Source organism: Maniola jurtina, chromosome 10 (assembly GCF_905333055.1).
Source record: "Maniola jurtina chromosome 10, ilManJurt1.1, whole genome shotgun sequence".
NCBI lineage: Eukaryota > Metazoa > Arthropoda > Insecta > Lepidoptera > Nymphalidae > Maniola > Maniola jurtina.
The window spans coordinates 9,014,395-9,032,018 of record NC_060038.1 but is presented as its reverse complement, the minus strand read 5'-3'; the positions used below and the strand labels follow the sequence as shown (position 1 = coordinate 9,032,018).

At 36.6% G+C, this 17,624-nt stretch overlaps 1 long non-coding RNA gene across 1 annotated transcript; it reads right to left on the bottom strand.

The window, feature by feature from the left end:
• Window positions 1-5,708: 5,708 nt before the first annotated feature.
• LOC123868679 lies at window positions 5,709-16,100 on the bottom strand. Its single transcript, XR_006796703.1, has 4 exons — window positions 15,971-16,100; window positions 15,669-15,671; window positions 6,490-6,499; window positions 5,709-5,720 (listed from the first exon to the last, which is right to left on the bottom strand). It is a non-coding gene; the product is annotated as an uncharacterized LOC123868679 (long non-coding RNA).
• Between the last annotated feature and the right edge of the window lie 1,524 nt (window positions 16,101-17,624).

The window sequence follows — 17,624 nt, the reverse complement described above, 5'->3', positions numbered from 1 at the left end:
ATGTATGAATAGGTCTATTCACCTTTGATAGATACAATATTAGTATCTATCAAAGGTGAATGGACACGGAATAAGCCGTAGAAGCACAGTAGAAGGCCGTAGGTATTTCGTAGCAGTAGGGCGGGCGGTGCGTTGCGCATGCTGCATGTTGTATCATACAGATTTTTATTAATATGATTCAGCGGATTGTAGAAAAATCTTATTCTTCCTAGGTTACCTACATCATAATTTAGTAGTAATATCATAATGAAATTGTTACGGAAGTAAAAATGTAACACTTCCCGACCAATTTGTAGTACTTAAACCCTAATTTGGCACTTAATTATGTACGAGTAAATAGGTACTTAATACTTGATCAGAATGGAAACAACTTCGCTCAAGACCGGTTTATATTATTTTTATAAAATCATTTTTGATAGAAAGCGAAGAACACAAAGCTAAAGAAAAAATTAAAAGTGTAAAAAGTTTCTCAACTCCTTTGAGTGTAGGAGAATTCATTGATTCATGCAGCACCTAAAGCGTGAGTAAGGGTAGGTAGAATATAAGGTAGGTAAGTAAGTACCTACTTAACTACTTGCAAACCTATTAGGTGCTTAACTGAAGAATAAGAGTACCTACCTATCTTGTATTTGTCTGAATGCTTACCTGTATTTTTTATAGCGAACAAACACAGGGTCGAGTCACCTGATGCTAAGTGATGAACGTTTGCAGCACCAGAAGGACCGCCAATGCGTTGCCGGCTTCTCAGGGATTTGTTGATTCCTTGAATATATCGATATACTTACCTACCCATAAATGTAATCGAAAGTACAATTAGTTACTTATCTATGTATATTTTATGCTACGCAGCCTTGTAGGTATGACCGTGTGAGCGTAGTATGGATTATCTGAATTGATAGATAAGTAGGTATCAACCTATCTAGTAAGGGAGTTGATAGTTAATAAAAATTGAGAAAACAATAAAATTACAACCCAATAAAAGAGCGAATGTGCGGAGCGTAGCTGGGAGTCATATTAAATTCCTCCGAAAACATAAAAATGATTTTCGATCGTAAAACTATAATTTACAGACGTAAAATGTGCTGACATTACGTTACGTGCTGCGAGAAAATATTGAACTATCAAATTGCTAAAGGATTTCCGTAATATAGGTAAGTACTTAGGTGCAGTCAATTTAAATGTGCTTAATTGCAATGTATAGTACGCGACAGGTCGAAATGGCAATCGGGGTATGAGGCGGGGGACACCCCGTACACCCGCATAGTCCCCGTGCTAACCCGGTATGGCATAGCGCGGGTGTGCGGAGTGCCCCCCCGCCTCATACCCCGATTGCCATCTCGACTTGACACTAGCAGCCACATTGTTTTAGGGCTCTATTGAAGTACATATTCTAAGTACATAATGATCTACCTAACTAATCTAATAAGTACCTAATAGTTACCTAATCTAATAGTTAGGTACAGATTAGTTACCTACATAATCAGTACCTAATAGATGCTGATTGAGTTAAGTACATAACATCTAATAAATAAATTCTAGCGGTGTAGCTACTGCCTAAGTAATTATTGATTAAATTGTATTTTTAGGGTTCCGTAGACCGTACCATAAAAAACTGATATTAAAATACCCTACTCGAACATACAGGGTGTGCATTGTGGTCTATACCTACCTAAAGACCTACCTATTCATACCGAAGTCGAAGTAGGTATGTAGGTATCTTTCAAGTTTCTAGGCCCAACGGTTGAGGCTCTGTGTTGTAATGTCAGTAGGTCAGTTAGTCAGGTCAACATAAAAACCAAGATCTCACGCAGACGACCGCATTATGTGGAAGACCAAGTTTTATCTGTGAAGCCAACTTTGAAAATCATTGTCCGATTTTCGTCCCACCACGCAACCACTCGTCATAGGTTTGTGTACTTTCTCTCTGTGAAAATCGGATCGAGTCTAATTGTACTTTGATGAAAGATGAATAAATTAGTTTTCTTTCTTTCTTTATTTTTTACTTAACTAGTTGGTTAGGTAGATATACTCCGATTTTTGTGGGATTTTTGCCGTTAAAGTAGATCTGTGTTCTCTATTTTCACCGTTTTTAATCGGGCCTATTATCGGTTAAGGCTATTATTATCGGTTAAGGCTATTATTATCGGTTGTTTGCGATAACTCTTAGGTAGGTCTTCATAACCATGCAAAAAGTAAAAGAGTTGAAGTAAAAATAATTACCTACAATATTCACAAAACAGTAGAGGCGACTAAAGTTTTTCTTAAGTTTTTGTAATATTCCGTTTTAGGGTTTAACAAAATCATAAACATAACTTTTATAGTGCGACCAAGTCCGTAAAGCTGCTTATTTCAGTAACTATTAGTGCTTTAAGGTTTTAATAATAGTTGCCCAACCTTCGATACTTACAACAACCTTCCGTAGTTTCCTTCGGGACCTCGGTGGCTGAGACTGACTCGCATTTGACCGTTAATTGTAGATATCTCCTTATCCCACAAGCTCAATATTTTTCTGCTATTTATCTAATAGAAAGGTGTATGCTGTACATAATAAGTAGTAATCTTAATAGGTATCTATTCGACTAAGCACCTACCTATCTATCTTCAATTTACACTGACATTAGTTTGCATTCTCATGCATTAGGTAGGTATGCTTAGCGTGCTCAGTCTCTTTACTAATGACTACGGAATTCGTAAGTGAAATTGATGACAGCCTTCCATCTACTTTATGCTTTGTACCTAATATCAATTAGAAATAGATGAGATCTTAGCCGCGACTGAGGCCGAAGACAGACGCGCGACCACGTTCACGTCAAGCTTATGGCTTTCTGTAGAGCATAGAGTAAAGTAATAAACTCTGTAGAGATCAGTAAGCGGGTGATACAGACAAACAACAGAGTTTTTACCTCGCCCGTCAACTGAACACTACCGACAGCATGGAATTGGGAATCAGCTTACAGAAATCCAAGTGATAGTCGTAGTAGGACTCCGGTCTCTGATGCGACAAACACTTGTATCTTCACACTTACGTATACCTAGGCAACATAATATAGAAAGCAATAGTAAGACGAGTTCTACTGCCTATCGTAGAAACCATCTAACTGAAATATCTTTGCTAGATACACCAACTTATGGCATCAGTATAAGAGACGTCATAATAACAATTGATACCTGTAACCTACCTATTAGAAAATTTTATTAAATGACTTCATATACTAGTTTCAGCCGCTGTGGCAGACGTGTTCAAAAAGATTAAATCCTTTTATTTGAGCTCCTGAACAACGGCGTTGACTCCTCATATCTACTTGCTAAAATATCCTTAAGGTGCCTGCTGATTAACTCTCGGGATCCTAAACTGATTTTGTATTGCACCAAGCTAGACAAAACAGGCTACTAACACATACTTTATAAGATGAAGTTTAACCAATTTAATCAGTTTTATTGCATTGGTAACAGACATGCCCAAAATATAGTTTTTGTATTCTCGCGGGATTATAATTATTATTAAAAGTTCATTACCCCTTTCCAGTTCTGAATTCGAGCAGTGATAACGTACCTATAGCCCTACACTTGTGCCAAATTGGGAAAAGAATGTTTAATTTTTTGACTCAAATTCTACTATTAGATTTGCATCTACGAGGTATCTACGCCGTAGACATTTGTAGAGATTGATCTACGAGCCTACAACGCTACAACATGACTGTAGAATATCACTAAAGTATCCTTTCTTTCCGTGATGAGGACATAAAAATCGTTTCTTTAAAAACATTTTCGCAGTTCTATTTTATTCTTATGTTGACCCTGGATTGTGATCTCACCTGGTGGTAAGTGACGATGCAGTCTAAGATGGAAGCTGGCTAACTTGAAAGGGGTAGGTATGGTAGTTTCATTAAAACCAATCGCCAGTTGGTTCCTGCTTGGCATCAAACGGGAATTCTAAATAGGCACAGCTTCGCCGGTTGGAGCCTAGAGGCTAGCCACGGCTGAAGTCTCTCGCCAGAAAGTTTATTTCTACCTAAGTACCTTATTATATTATTCCTAGGTAAGTATTTTAGTCTACTTGTATGTAGAGTTTGCTGTGTGCACGTAAGCTTTTGTCTTAATGCGAGCAAACGCAGGTAGGTACATATTATTATGGCGCTGAAAAGTAATTTTCTAACAATAGCACAACCTTAAAAAAACTGTCAGAATGAAACGTCGGTCGTGCTACAAATTAGCTGCCAATTGCATCGAGCACACCCATTATAAGTTGAGCCATTGTTTTACTTACTGTTTTTTTTAATTCTTATAGTTGGATTGGCGCTGTTGTCACAACTTCTGTATGTTCATATTTTTCTAATGGCTGATTTTTTTACACATACTACCTTATTTCAGAAAGAATAAACAAAGATCTATTCTATTCTTATGATTAAACTACTTAAAAGGGTTCCGTACTATCGTACGCATGACGTAGGTACTTATTTAAATGAAAAGCTTAGAAATTCGCCGTCTCTGTTTTAAGGGTTCTGTAGGTACCTAAAGGGTGCCACAGTAGGTTCCTATTACTAAACCTCTGCTGTTTGTCTGTTCGTCCGTTTGTCTGTCTATCTGTCAATGGGCTCACGAACCATAATAGGTAGAGAGTTGATCACAGTGTGATCTTTTGGCGCTATAAAGACTACTATAAAGACGCTATAAAGACTAATAAGTACCTACCTAATAGTTTTTTAAAGGCTGCCATTGTGCGAAATTAATAATCAATCTATCTGTAATCCGTCGATAAGTTACTTAGAAATGATGTTATTCGTCAAAAGACTTTTTGACAAAAAACAGCGTTGCTAGTAACTTATCGACAAGTTAAAGATAGACTGAGCATTAATTTTGGCCGCATGTAAATTACTGACAGACAGACTGACAGATGGACAGCCGAGGCTCAGTAAAAGGGTACTGTTAGCACCCTTCGGGTACGAGACTCTAAAAAGGGGGAGGTTTTCAATTCGACGCGTATTTTTTATTTTTCTTATTCTCAAAAAAGATTCATAATAATTTAATGGTAGCAGTACCTACTTAAGTCTACCCGTACCGTATTATTGCATTTAAACTGAGAGGACGTGCGTTGTGTAAACACGTGTTTTAATCAAGCCTGTTGCTTCACTTCCGTTTGCTGCGGCCACTGCGAGCTTAGCAAAGAAAACTTTGCATGTGTTTTATTACGACGGATGCGGATTGACCGCAGGGCTTAATTTTGAAGTCGACCCGCGTTTGTTTTATTCGTTTGGCCATGTTTAACGTTGGGCAACAGAAATGTGTCGACTGAGTACGTACCTACGTACTATATTATTATACTAACTGAGTGATGAATTGGTGACCCACACCGGCTTCGCTCGGGTAGAATTTCCTTTCTGAGTGGGATCTACGTTATAGAGAAAGTCTACATGAAAACTCTCAAAATCAAATGCATATCACCATATCACTACACTGTACACTTTATATTATTGTGGTATAAGGATAAATGGATAAATCAAGCCATAATTTTATTTTTCCAACGATAAGTACCTTCCTACCATCTACCTAATAACTTTAAAATAATATGTTTGTGGAGTATACCTACACATAATTTTTCGAAGTCTGTACTTAGCTAATATGAACCTACAATATCCTGCTTGCAATATCTAGAAGCAGTACTTAAGTACCTTGACATATTCTTAAAAAATAATTTATTTTCCACATGAAGCGGTTGTAGTCTGAGCGAGGTTTATTCGATTATAGCCCGCAGTATTCGGAAATTATCAAACAATTTTGCACCGACAGCTCAGCGAGCCGTAAGAGGCTACACATTAATAGTTTTTGTGCTGCATTTCGCTAGTTTCCAAAGTTCTTCTTTTTACCGAACTTTTGGCCTGGAGTTTTCTTTGTTTAAGCGCTTATAAAGCTGCTTTCATCACCTTTAGTATGTAGTTTTGAAACATTTTCAAGTTTTATTTGCAAAATAATTCAGAATCTGTTAATATCAGGTACCTACTGGTAAGACGTATTTTACTAGCATTTTAAAAAAACCTTGAAAACTCCTTATATGGCCGGGATAAAAGTTCATAGTACATTGCCAGTTTCTAGGATGCAAGCGCGCTTTTGCTGAAAATTGGTTTAGCGGTTGGTCCTTGACGGACGGGAAGAGAACAACAAACAAACGGCTACATCAATTTATAATAATAAGTATTAGTACGCCACCGAACTTTGCTCGGCGTTTTTCGAGTTCTTCCAGCGGAAATTAAGGGGTGATACCTTATCCAGATAAACATGGAATGTTAACCATTGTCTAAATACTAAATTTCAGGACAAATCGTTAGAGATGTTTCGAGACATCAAATAAAAAAAATATAATTTCGTTTAAAGTATAGTGATAGTAGTAAACTTAGTCAAAAGATACTAGTACATAGTACCTACTTAGATACAACTATCACGCATCATTCTAATTCCTAGCCATGAGAGTTGCTATTATTAATAAGAATTTACAAGTAATAATCTTACGTAGGAGTCTAGAGAACGAAGAAACAGAACTCTTTATAAAAAAAGTAATTAACAACTCCTTTGAACACCGCTACAACAATGTCAGTTTTTTAATTAATTTTTTTGCGAGCTTTCGCATATTTAGGTTCGTGGTTTCACTTATACATATATATACTGTCGCAGAACGCACAACAGACGGAAACGTTTAAGTGCGGAAACCAGCCCAGAGAGAAGAAGATACTGTCGCAGAATCAAATCCATTAAAATCACGCACCGTTGGTTTACACTTTACAGTATCTTTGAGGCCAATGATATTATAGGTACAATAGATATGTTACGTTCATATTACTACATGACTATAAAATCCGTTCTCACAAAGTCTAACATATAAAACGAACGAGTGTAAAAGAGATTGCCCGTGGCGCGCGCGGAGCGAGCCATCCTTCATCAACGTGCCACTCGGCGCGCTGCGAGTTGCGAGTTGCGACATACTCGATACATATAATGTTGGGTGGAGAAAGAGAAATTAGTTATGCTTAACATGACAACGTGTTTTCATTTTATTAAAAAGACTGTCACCTTATTGAAAACAGCAGTTTTAACAGAATAATAAAAAAGGCTAAGCATGAGACTCATCGCAATGCATAACGGCGTTGCGTACAAAATGACATCTATAATTTGTTATGGTTGAACTCTGGTTGAATGTTTAAAGCGACAGCTCTTTGGTAAAGTCCGGCATCGAAATATCAATTTACGTCCCGGACCATGTGTGTCCATAATCACATCTACATACATAGACGAGGTATTAAAAATTGAACGGACGGTTATTTGCATCGTTTAACGTTTGAACCGACTAAAAGCCTGCGCCCTGCGGCACCATCTATATCATTTCATTTTGTCATAGCTAATAACGTAACATCGCTATCAACATTTTTTTTTTAAATTTGAGTTTTCCGCGAAATAAGTATATTTTAATTTTGTTACTTTGATTAAAAAATAACAGATTGAATAATGGAATAATTTATAGAAAGATAGGTTTGGGTATTACTTTTATTTGTATAGATACGCCGGAATATATATGCTACTAGCTGATACCCGCGACTTCGTTCACGTGGATGTAGGTTTCTAAAATTCCCGTGGGAATTCTTTGATTTTCCGGGATAAAAAGTAGCCTATGTGCTAATCCAGGGTATAATCTATTGCCATTCTAAATTTCAGCCCGATCCGTCCAGTAGTTTTTGCGTGAAGGAGTAACAAACATACACACACATACACACACATACAAACTTTCTCCTTTATAATATTAGTGTGATGTGATGTGATACTCAAAGACCGCAAACCGCTCATTGAACGAAACAACGGCTCACGCGTTTGTCATGGCTCTTATGAAAACGCTTACGACGCGACGACATGACTGAAAGACCACATAACAAATTGTGTCGTGGCTTATTTTTTTATTTTTCTTTTTCTCATACAAGTTAGCCCTTGACTGCAATCTCATCTAGTGGTAAATGATGATGCAGTCTAAGATGAAAACGGCCTAACCTGGAAGAAGGGCAATGGTATGGCAGTTTTCCTTAAACTACACTTCGTTTGGAGTACGTTCGTCTCCTTTGGTCTCTACAGGCATCGTACCGGAACTCTAAATCGCTTTGCAGCGGCGGCTTTGCCTGTGCGGTGGTAACTAGCCACAGTCAAAGTCTCCTATGAGACCAGACCAGAAATTTAGATATTACTAGCTGATGCCCGCGACTTCGTTCGCGTGGATGTAGTTTTTAAAAATCCCGTGGGAACTGTTTGATTTTCCGGGATGTGTGCTAATCCAGAGTATAATCTATCTCCATTCTAAATTTCAGCCCAATCCGTCCAGTAGTTTTAGCGTGAAGGAGTAACAAACATACACACACACACACACACATACACACACACACACACACACATACACACACACACACACATACACACACACACACATACAAACTTTCGCCTTTATAATATTAGTGTGATAAAATTCCAAACCCCTGCCGGGAATCCAACCCGGGACCTCCGACTAATAAGACCACAGCGCTTACCACTGTATCTAATCTATGCCGCTACGCGCATGCGTGTCATACACACCAGGATGTGAATTTTGTTTTTAATACAAATGTATGAGTATTGCATATCTGAAGTTTTTTATTTCTAAAGAATTAATTTGTTAATTTAATCCAAAGCTTGGAGCAGGCAAGGAGCAGGTCTACGGCGGTCATCCGCTGCGGAGTAACGAGGTTTTTTCGGTCCCTTGTGCACCGTCATCAGCGGTGAGATGGAACTTCGTGAGGTTTTTAGTCGGTAGGAGTCCGACATAACCACTGTGCTCCCCGTGGTCAGTGGTATTCATGACAATTTTCCTCAATAGAACAAAAAAGAAGGTAAGTACGGTAGTGCAACGGACGGGGGTTTGAACTGTCAACCTTCCAGCTTTCAGTCCATTTCCTGCCCGTTGGGCTCTTTCGTTTTTCTCATGCTGGAGGCTTCTTTAATTTACTGGGGCCGTCAATTAAAATAGCGTTAATAGGAATAGCATACAGCTTCAGGTTTATAAACAATTTTTGCCCAGCTAATCGAAAATGGGGAAAAATATTAATCATACAAGTGCCACTAACATAAATTACTTTTCAACGCTAACATACTCGTAATAGACTTTCGATAAACGTAACCAAGACTCGCCTGTCGATAGTTGGAATAGGATTGTATTTTATAATTAGCTTTACAAGAGCCAACTGTCAGACTTGTCCCTATCGCCATATACCTATAATTCGAATGTCATTTAAAACTTATACCTAATTTAGAAAAATAAACTAGTACGAAATAAATTAGTTTTACTTTTGCAAGCGAAAATAACAAATAGGAAAAAATAGATGCTTTAATCACCAAGTAACAGGATTATTATGCATCTTAGAACTATGCTACAAAATAATTAATAATTAGGTAGGTTAGGCTACTTTGAGGTATACTTATGAGAACATGATAAAAATGGAATGGGTGTAGGTAATCTTAACACTTGCTACGCAGTCAGTAGTTGAAGTAGAATTTTTATAGGTATTTCAATTAGCACTGCGATTACTGGGCTCGTTCACCATAGAAAATTACGCATCGGTTAATAGATTTAAAAATATATAATATATATCTGCTACAATTAAAACGATATGTACGGTAACTTTGATTGGACAACTAAGCAGGTAAGTAAATACTTTAGGTGTTATTAAAAGACCAAAATATTTTTCAAGAACATTTTATTATTAACCATTTAATTTAACTCTATATAATACTATAGCAAAAATAAAATAATAAACAACAGAAAACTAAAGTGACGGAAAAAAACATTAATTAAAAAGATGTCAACCTCTAGTCTTCTCATGGGTTTCAGTTTCATTCTTGTATTGATTCATTGAGATAACTTGGTAGGCACTGCTCTAAAAAACAATTATCTACACTTTAAAATTTAAAAAGACTATCACTTCGTCTCTATAAACAGAGTTTAGTGCTAAACAGATACTTATTAAGCTGTTGTCGAAACCTATTACTAGAGAGGTGATCGTAAAAACTTCTAATGATTTCGGTGAAATAGTTCTGGAGATGGCCAACGTAAAACCCCTTGTACTATGCTTTCGAGCTGCACGATAAAAACTTTGCATTCCATATTTAGGAATAGATACGAGTAGGTGTGGTGTATTTTTATACGTAAAAACATCAAACTTTGAGGTGTTGGTAGCTTAGGTAGATTGATCTGGCCCGGTGTATGCGAATTTTAGGTATTTTAAGTTTTAATAAAAAACCCTACCGTATAAATTTTCATTCCTAACAGGTAACGCGAGTGAGATAGCACTCCAAAGTTTTAAGATTGTGCCTGAGACAGAAATTAACTTATAAAAGGAGTTCGACGCCCGTCATACACACTTTCGCAGTGCGGAATCACAAAGAGCAAAATATTAACACGAGCTAGTTACTTATTTGAAAAGCTATTGCAAAGTTTTGTACAATTTCGTATGTCGGCAATTTCTCAAGCAACTTTATCATTTCTGAGATTCACTTGGAGCGTGTAGCGAGGATGTCCTCTTTTTTCTGTTGTTTTCAGTTTGAATAATTTATGCGGTGCTCTCACAAAATACTAATTTATATCTTCGAGTTTAGATTTACGGTTTGTTTCGTAGATGTGAATTTACACAGTTTATGGAATATAACAGATGGTAATTTTTTTATTGCGAAATAAGATTGCGCTTGACGACAAATGAAAATAATGCTTAGTAAGAAACAACGATGATGTCTTTTTAATAGTATAATTGTATATTTTCGAGTGGAGCGTACCTACCCGTATAATATCGATCAAACTTCACTTTGTAAGTCATTTGATCATATTATATTCAGCAGTGTTCCGACTAGATTACAACATGGGGTTATTCAAGGGGTGGACCACCAAATTCCTGAAAGGCCGGCAACGCATCGGCGGTACCTCTGGTGCTACAAATGTTCATGGGCGGCGGTAATCACTTAGTATCAGATGACCTGCCTGCTCATTTGGTCGCTTTTTTTAATTAAAAAATATTATACGTTATATGTTAATGTAGAATAATAATCAGACTATCTCTAAGAGTAATTATCTCCATAATGTTCTCAAAGGTATGTGAAGTCTGCCAATCTGCACTTGATACAACGTAGTGGACTATAGCCTAATCTCTTCTCGTTCTGAGAGGAGTCAGGAGACCCATGCTCGGTAATGGGTTGAGATCATGATAAAGATATTATGGTCTTTACGATACAGTCAGGTTAGTTTGATGGCGATTTTTAGTCCTACCTATTATATATCTAACTAAAATAATTTTAAATATTTAACTTTTAGGGCTAAGTAGGTACTACTCGTAACTAAGGAGTATTTGGGCGAATATACAATTCTATATCTACATTAAAATATATCCGCGTAGGTATCTAAAATAAGCTTTTGTCTTGAGTTTCAGTACAATGAAATCGTGCTTCCTAATTTGGTTTGCTCTTCTGATTAAGCAAGTCTGTAACCTGTTCAGTCTTTAGGATTCTTATTAGCTTGCTAGAGACTTGATACCTGTGTATCGTCAACAGATAAGCGCAAACAATTTGCTTTATCTTGCTGATCAGTTGCTGTTTGTTTTGCAAATATATTGTGAGATCGAATTCTCCTTATTAAAATTTAAGAAAAATGGTGCACCATATAATGTGAGAGAGATTTAAAGTGAAACAAACTCTTAGTAAAATGAAAATCTTTAAATAAGAGATATAATATTAATTAATTAATTGCTGCTGTTTGCCCTCCTTAGGTATCTTTTAGAAAGACTCAAAATTGCGGTATTTTACCTTTTGTAGAAAAATAAAAAGTAAGCACATTTAGATAGGTAGGTACATAAAAACCATTTATTAGGTCGATACTTTTCAATTTTAGTTGGCTCTGAATTTATGGGTTGTTACGGAAAGTAGAGATGTTCTAAAACTTACGTAGTATCATCAAGATCGTGTATGTGACTGCTTAAAGTAGAACTTGGTAGAATATGGCTATTATTTCTTTGCGCCTTAGTTCTTGGAGCCCGTGGTGTGGCTAGTACCTAGGTAGTAGGTATTCTAAGGTACCTACTTAAGTGCATTTTGTGAAAACACTTTACTGGGAGAATGCGTGCTTATGTAGATATTATATTTTGATACAATTTCGCATAAAGAGACTACGATCAAAGGATTGCTTTCAAAGTGGTTTACCTGGCAAGCATATTTAAGTTTTCATGAAGTGAGGAAATGGAAAATAAATTGGATTTGTATGAGTATCTTAAAGCTACATAAGGCAATATTTACTTTGTTTCCCGCAAGGATTAGCGCCGCTGTTATTATTCAGGCCCGACGGTCTAACAACTATAAAGTTAGTTGTGCACTTAAAGTGAGTAAAGATTTTAAAATATTTGTGTAGAAAAACCTATAAATAGTACTTACCTGCCTATCGACTACTTATCGATTACTACAATCCTTGACTGCAATCGCACCTGGTGGTAAGTGATGATGCAGTCTTAGACGGAAGTGCGCTAACCTGGAAGGGTTATGGCAGTTTTCATTAAACTCATACTCCTTTGGTTTCTACATGGCATCGTTCCGGAACGCTCAATCGCAAGGTGGCTACTAGCCACGGCCGAAGCCTCCCACCAGACCAGGTATTGTGGGGTGCCTTAATGAGTAAGCTCTCATTTTCTGTCACTAATGAATATTATTATACAAAACTATAAATATTACATGTGACTTCAATCAGTAAGTTTATATTTTTAAGAATCCCAAGGGAAATCTTTGATTTTTCAGGTTAAAAGTAAGTAGTAGTAACCTATGTCACTCTCCAGGTCTTCAACATCCACGTAAAAAATCAGGGCAATCGGTTGCTGCTTAATTGAAGGACAAACCAACAAATAAACACACTTCCTCATTTATAATATGGTTAGTGATTACGCTTCATTAAAAGCCGTTAAAGTAATTGAGAGTCCAGTAATATGTATACTATTTTTAACAATTTAAACACATCTATCTACCCCAGTCTACCCATCTATTATTTAAGCCCATTGTAATATTATACTGTGGGTAGGCACTTTTTTTAAGATTTAACTAACCCATAACCATAGTATTCGAGTATAATATAATGACGAGGTGTTCCTTTGTTCTATTATTCCATTCCAATAACTTTATCATGCAGGCAAAGACGCAATAACGTTTTAGTTCAAAATTACTTAAACTATCTCACATCGAAAAAATTATAAAGTATAGTAGTAAAAAAAAAATCAACAGGTAAGTAGATACCTAAATATTGAATATTTAGCTCACAAAGAAAATAAAAAGTTAATCTCTAACTAATCTTAGCATTTGCAAGCATAAGTATATGGGTTGGGATAAGGTATTTAGCGAACAGACAGTTTCTGATACAAAGAGGGGAAACACATTAACATAGCAAATTCTCTCAACACGTTTCGATGAGAAGTTTCAAACATTTTCACCGAAAGTTTTCTATATGCGAAACGCTATTGAAAGCTCCTCACGGAGATTAACACGTGCTGTGCTAATACGCGCTTAATAGGTTGAGAGACGAAGGCAATATTTCTTAAGGCACGGTTTTCAATATCATGTACAAGAGGTAGGGCGGAGACTTGTCAAAGAAGCAGTCCAGGTTCTCTGTGTATAGTGTGTATTAATAAACGCTTTGATCCATGCTGAGCTTGGTTCTCAGTTGAATGTCAAACTCAATGAAATTTCGTAAATCCTAATATGTAATATTATAAATGTGAAAGTGGATGTTTGGATGTTTGTTACTCAATCACGGAAAAACTACTGGACGGATTTGGCTAAAATTTGGAATGGATTCAGATTATACCCTTTTTGTTTTTTTCTCGTGAGGAAAATCCGTCATGGATACCACCGACCACGGGGGAGCACGGTGGTTATGTCGGCCTCTAACTATGCCGGAACCACAGCACGTCAACCAACCCGAGGACCACACTGTGAGCGACGGACCACCCCGTGTCCATCACCCACAGGTCCACTCGAGGGCTAGGGTTCGCGGGAAGGGCGATCCCCTTTCCACGTTCCCTATCCTCAACATCTCCCTCGCCCATCACCAAACCGGACAGGCGAGAGGCCGGTGGGGCAGCTAGTGACTGGATGGGCCTTTTCGTTGGCACAACATATAGTAGGTACACAACACAATGTTTAAGTTAAGTTAGTTTTTAAGTTTTATATTTTATATTTTAAGTTTTATTTATTTTTTAAGTTTTATATTTTAAGCGTGTTTTGTATTACCTGTATGTTGATCCAATGAATAAATTTAATTCTATTCTATTCTATTCTATGAAGCCCCATCACCAACCACCCAACACAGCCACACCCTCCGCTCCTGGGACTATGCCCCATGGGTGCGTCTACTGCGCCCTCTGCTAGGGATACTCAGAGGGACGCGCGGACAACACCCCCTCCCCGCCAGGTCAATTAGCCATGGCCAACAATATCCCATGACGAGAAATCGTTAACCATGTTACCAGGGTACACCGGCCCAAGCGCTGCTGCTACCTAAAACACTCGGGCACATGAGGAGGTTACCTGGCTGGTACCCCATTTAGATTATACCCTGAATTAACATAAAGGCTACTTACTTATTATCCCGGAAAATCAAAGAGTTCCCGCGGGATTTTGAAAAACGTAAATCCACGCGGACGAAGTCGCGGGCATCGGCTAGTAAAATGATAAATCTTAAATATCTCTTAAATAGAGGACTTTGTTTCAGCTTTGCTAGATTACATGTCTATAGACTAAAAAATCTTACAGCCGCCATCTCTAGTACTAGAAGGATTATTCGCGCGTCGAGTGCGAAGTTATGAGTTGTCTTGTTATAATGTACGGAGCCGGTGAAAAATTCCGTCTGTAGGTATCACTGCGAATATGATGTTGAAAAACTAAATGACACTTTTTAACAGGAAATATGAATTTTATGCTCATGAACTTTATCATTCTACAGCCAACAGTATAAGCTCGAAAGCTCTTCTTTTGTCAAGTATAATTTATCAATTTTCAAAAACTTTTATTCAGTGCCAACATTTCATTAGAAACATACAATAATATCATGTTTTCTTGACTAATAAATATTATAAAGAGGAAAGATTTGTTTTTTTGTGGGTAATCGATAAACTCTAAAACTACTGAACCGATTTTAATGGTTCATTCACCATTAAGAAGCTACTTTATCCAAAACTAACACAGGCTATATAGCCTGTATTAGTTTTGGATAAAGTATACATATAAATATTCTATGGTATATAATAATAATAATATGTAGATTGTAGGTATATCAAATTCCAACCGAGTGAAGTCGGACGCATCAGATAGTTTTTGTATTAGATATGATACAAATGATATAAATGATACTCGAGAGTTCGTCTGCGTGAATGTAGGTTTTTAAAAAAAACTGCAGGACCTCTTTAATTTTTCGGGATAAAAAGTAGCCTAAATAATAAATAAATCAGGGTATAAGTTATATTTCCATTTCAACAGCCAAATAGGATCAGTTATTGTGGCGTGAAGGCCTAACAAACATCCAACTTTCACATTAATTTCTTGGATAAATAAATACTCATTAATTTATAATATTACTAGTTGATCCGCACTGGCTTTCACATCCAACTATCGCATTACTGGGATGTCATATTATTGTCTGTTCCTTTGCAACAAGAAAAGGTTCCAATGGCCTTAGGAAAGCTAATCCGTTCCCTGAAAAATCTGCCAACCTGTCCCTATAGACCTATAATCTCTATTTAGAGTCACAATATTTGTCTTTTATTCCACGTCTCTAAAGCTTTGTACATATAACAGGTATACCTACAGATATTTCACGATAAATAAGGTTTAAACAGGGTTTAAAAGTAAGTACTTACCTACTATATTTCCTATGTTATAATTTACACGAAACCGATTTTACCAACGTAAAATAAGTCTTGTCCGAGAGTAAATTTGAAGTTTTGGCAGGTTTTCAATACAAAAACTGTCATTACGCCCAATTTATTCCTCGGTTAGAGGTCACTCGACGTTGGTGAAATCGGCACTTAGTAATATTGTAAAGAAGTAAAGTTTGCATGTTGGATGATCTGATTCAAAAAATTATTTCACTGGAATAATTAATACAGACTACATATCCCCGAGTGCTATAATTTATATTGTCACGTGGAAAAAGTCGCGGAAAAAAAGCTTACTTACCTTACAAAGTAATTGCATATTAGAAAAAATAACAATACAAGTAAGTATAAAACACCGAACAGACAGTGTGCCTATCCATAACTCCAAAACATCTGCGTGTTTGTGAAGAAAACAGAATGTGTGAGCGATGTGTTTTTCATTGGATTTTTAATTTTGAAACATCTTATCTCCAATCTTGTCTAATTACATAATTTCCTCATAAAAAGGTCTACAATTTCATATTCAGTAGACTTCACAGAAAAAATGAAGTGATTTCATAATTATATCATCCTGATTTGGAAAGGCAAAGGCATTCACTTTAATTAAACAAGCGTTTATTAGCCAGATAGCTCACGTACTGTTTCTAAATCGATTGATTGACAGAAAGCGATTTCAAACAAACATTGGTAAACTGCAAACATGACAGTGAAGAGTTGAGTCATCCTAACAGCTAACTAGATCTTTGAATACAGTTTGGACTTCGGTTTGATCGTATTTACTAGGTGCTCACTAGTTAGACTCTGTATGGCGGGTTGCTTCTTTGTGTTCGGGAGCGGCATCCCCAACTTGCTAACTAGCTGCCGGTAACTGCCACTTGAAAACATAGTGCCGATTGCAGTGCGACCTAATTAATGCTCTATTAAAAAATAACAAATGCTTGCTTTTATTCATTAAAACATCGCTGTAAAAATGATGGAGGAATCATAAAAATTACTACAGAATCTTGAAAACCTTGTTCGCCAAAACAGGAACTTGACCTAAAAACATTTTCTAAATCGTACCTACTTACTTGAAATTGACATCCATGTCGTGAATTTTTTTGCCTTAGAGGTAGTTGCGTTAGAGTTGTACTCGTAGATTTAAAGGTTTTAAAAACGTATTAATATTTTGTGCATATGGTTGTTGCGATCGTGGAGTTCCTTTAATGAAGGGTTTTTGAACATGTGGGACTATGTATTTGACTAGGTTCCCAAAATGGTTTGTTAGCTTTTTTGATATCACGTTCCAGCGTTGGTTGGTATTGAGGGTCCACGGTATCTAATTTATGTTGTTCATCTTGCCTACGTAATTTTTTGAGTTTCTTCATTTTTTCAAATAGTCTTTTAAATTTTTCATTTAACTGTGTTCGTGTGTACCAGACGTTAAAAACTTATTGTGCTTATGGCCTTACAAAAACTGAAATAGTCTGTGGCGAATGACAAATGTCACGTCTGACGTTTGTCACTTTTTGATTTTTATATATTCGAAAAAGGATTGTTAATTTTGCATCAATGTAGCTATTATTGTTAAAATAAACGTTATTATACGTATTCGCAAAACAGTTTTACTAGTAAAGTCAATAAACATCGAATACCACCAACAATCAAACAAATTATTGGTCAGCTTCGAAC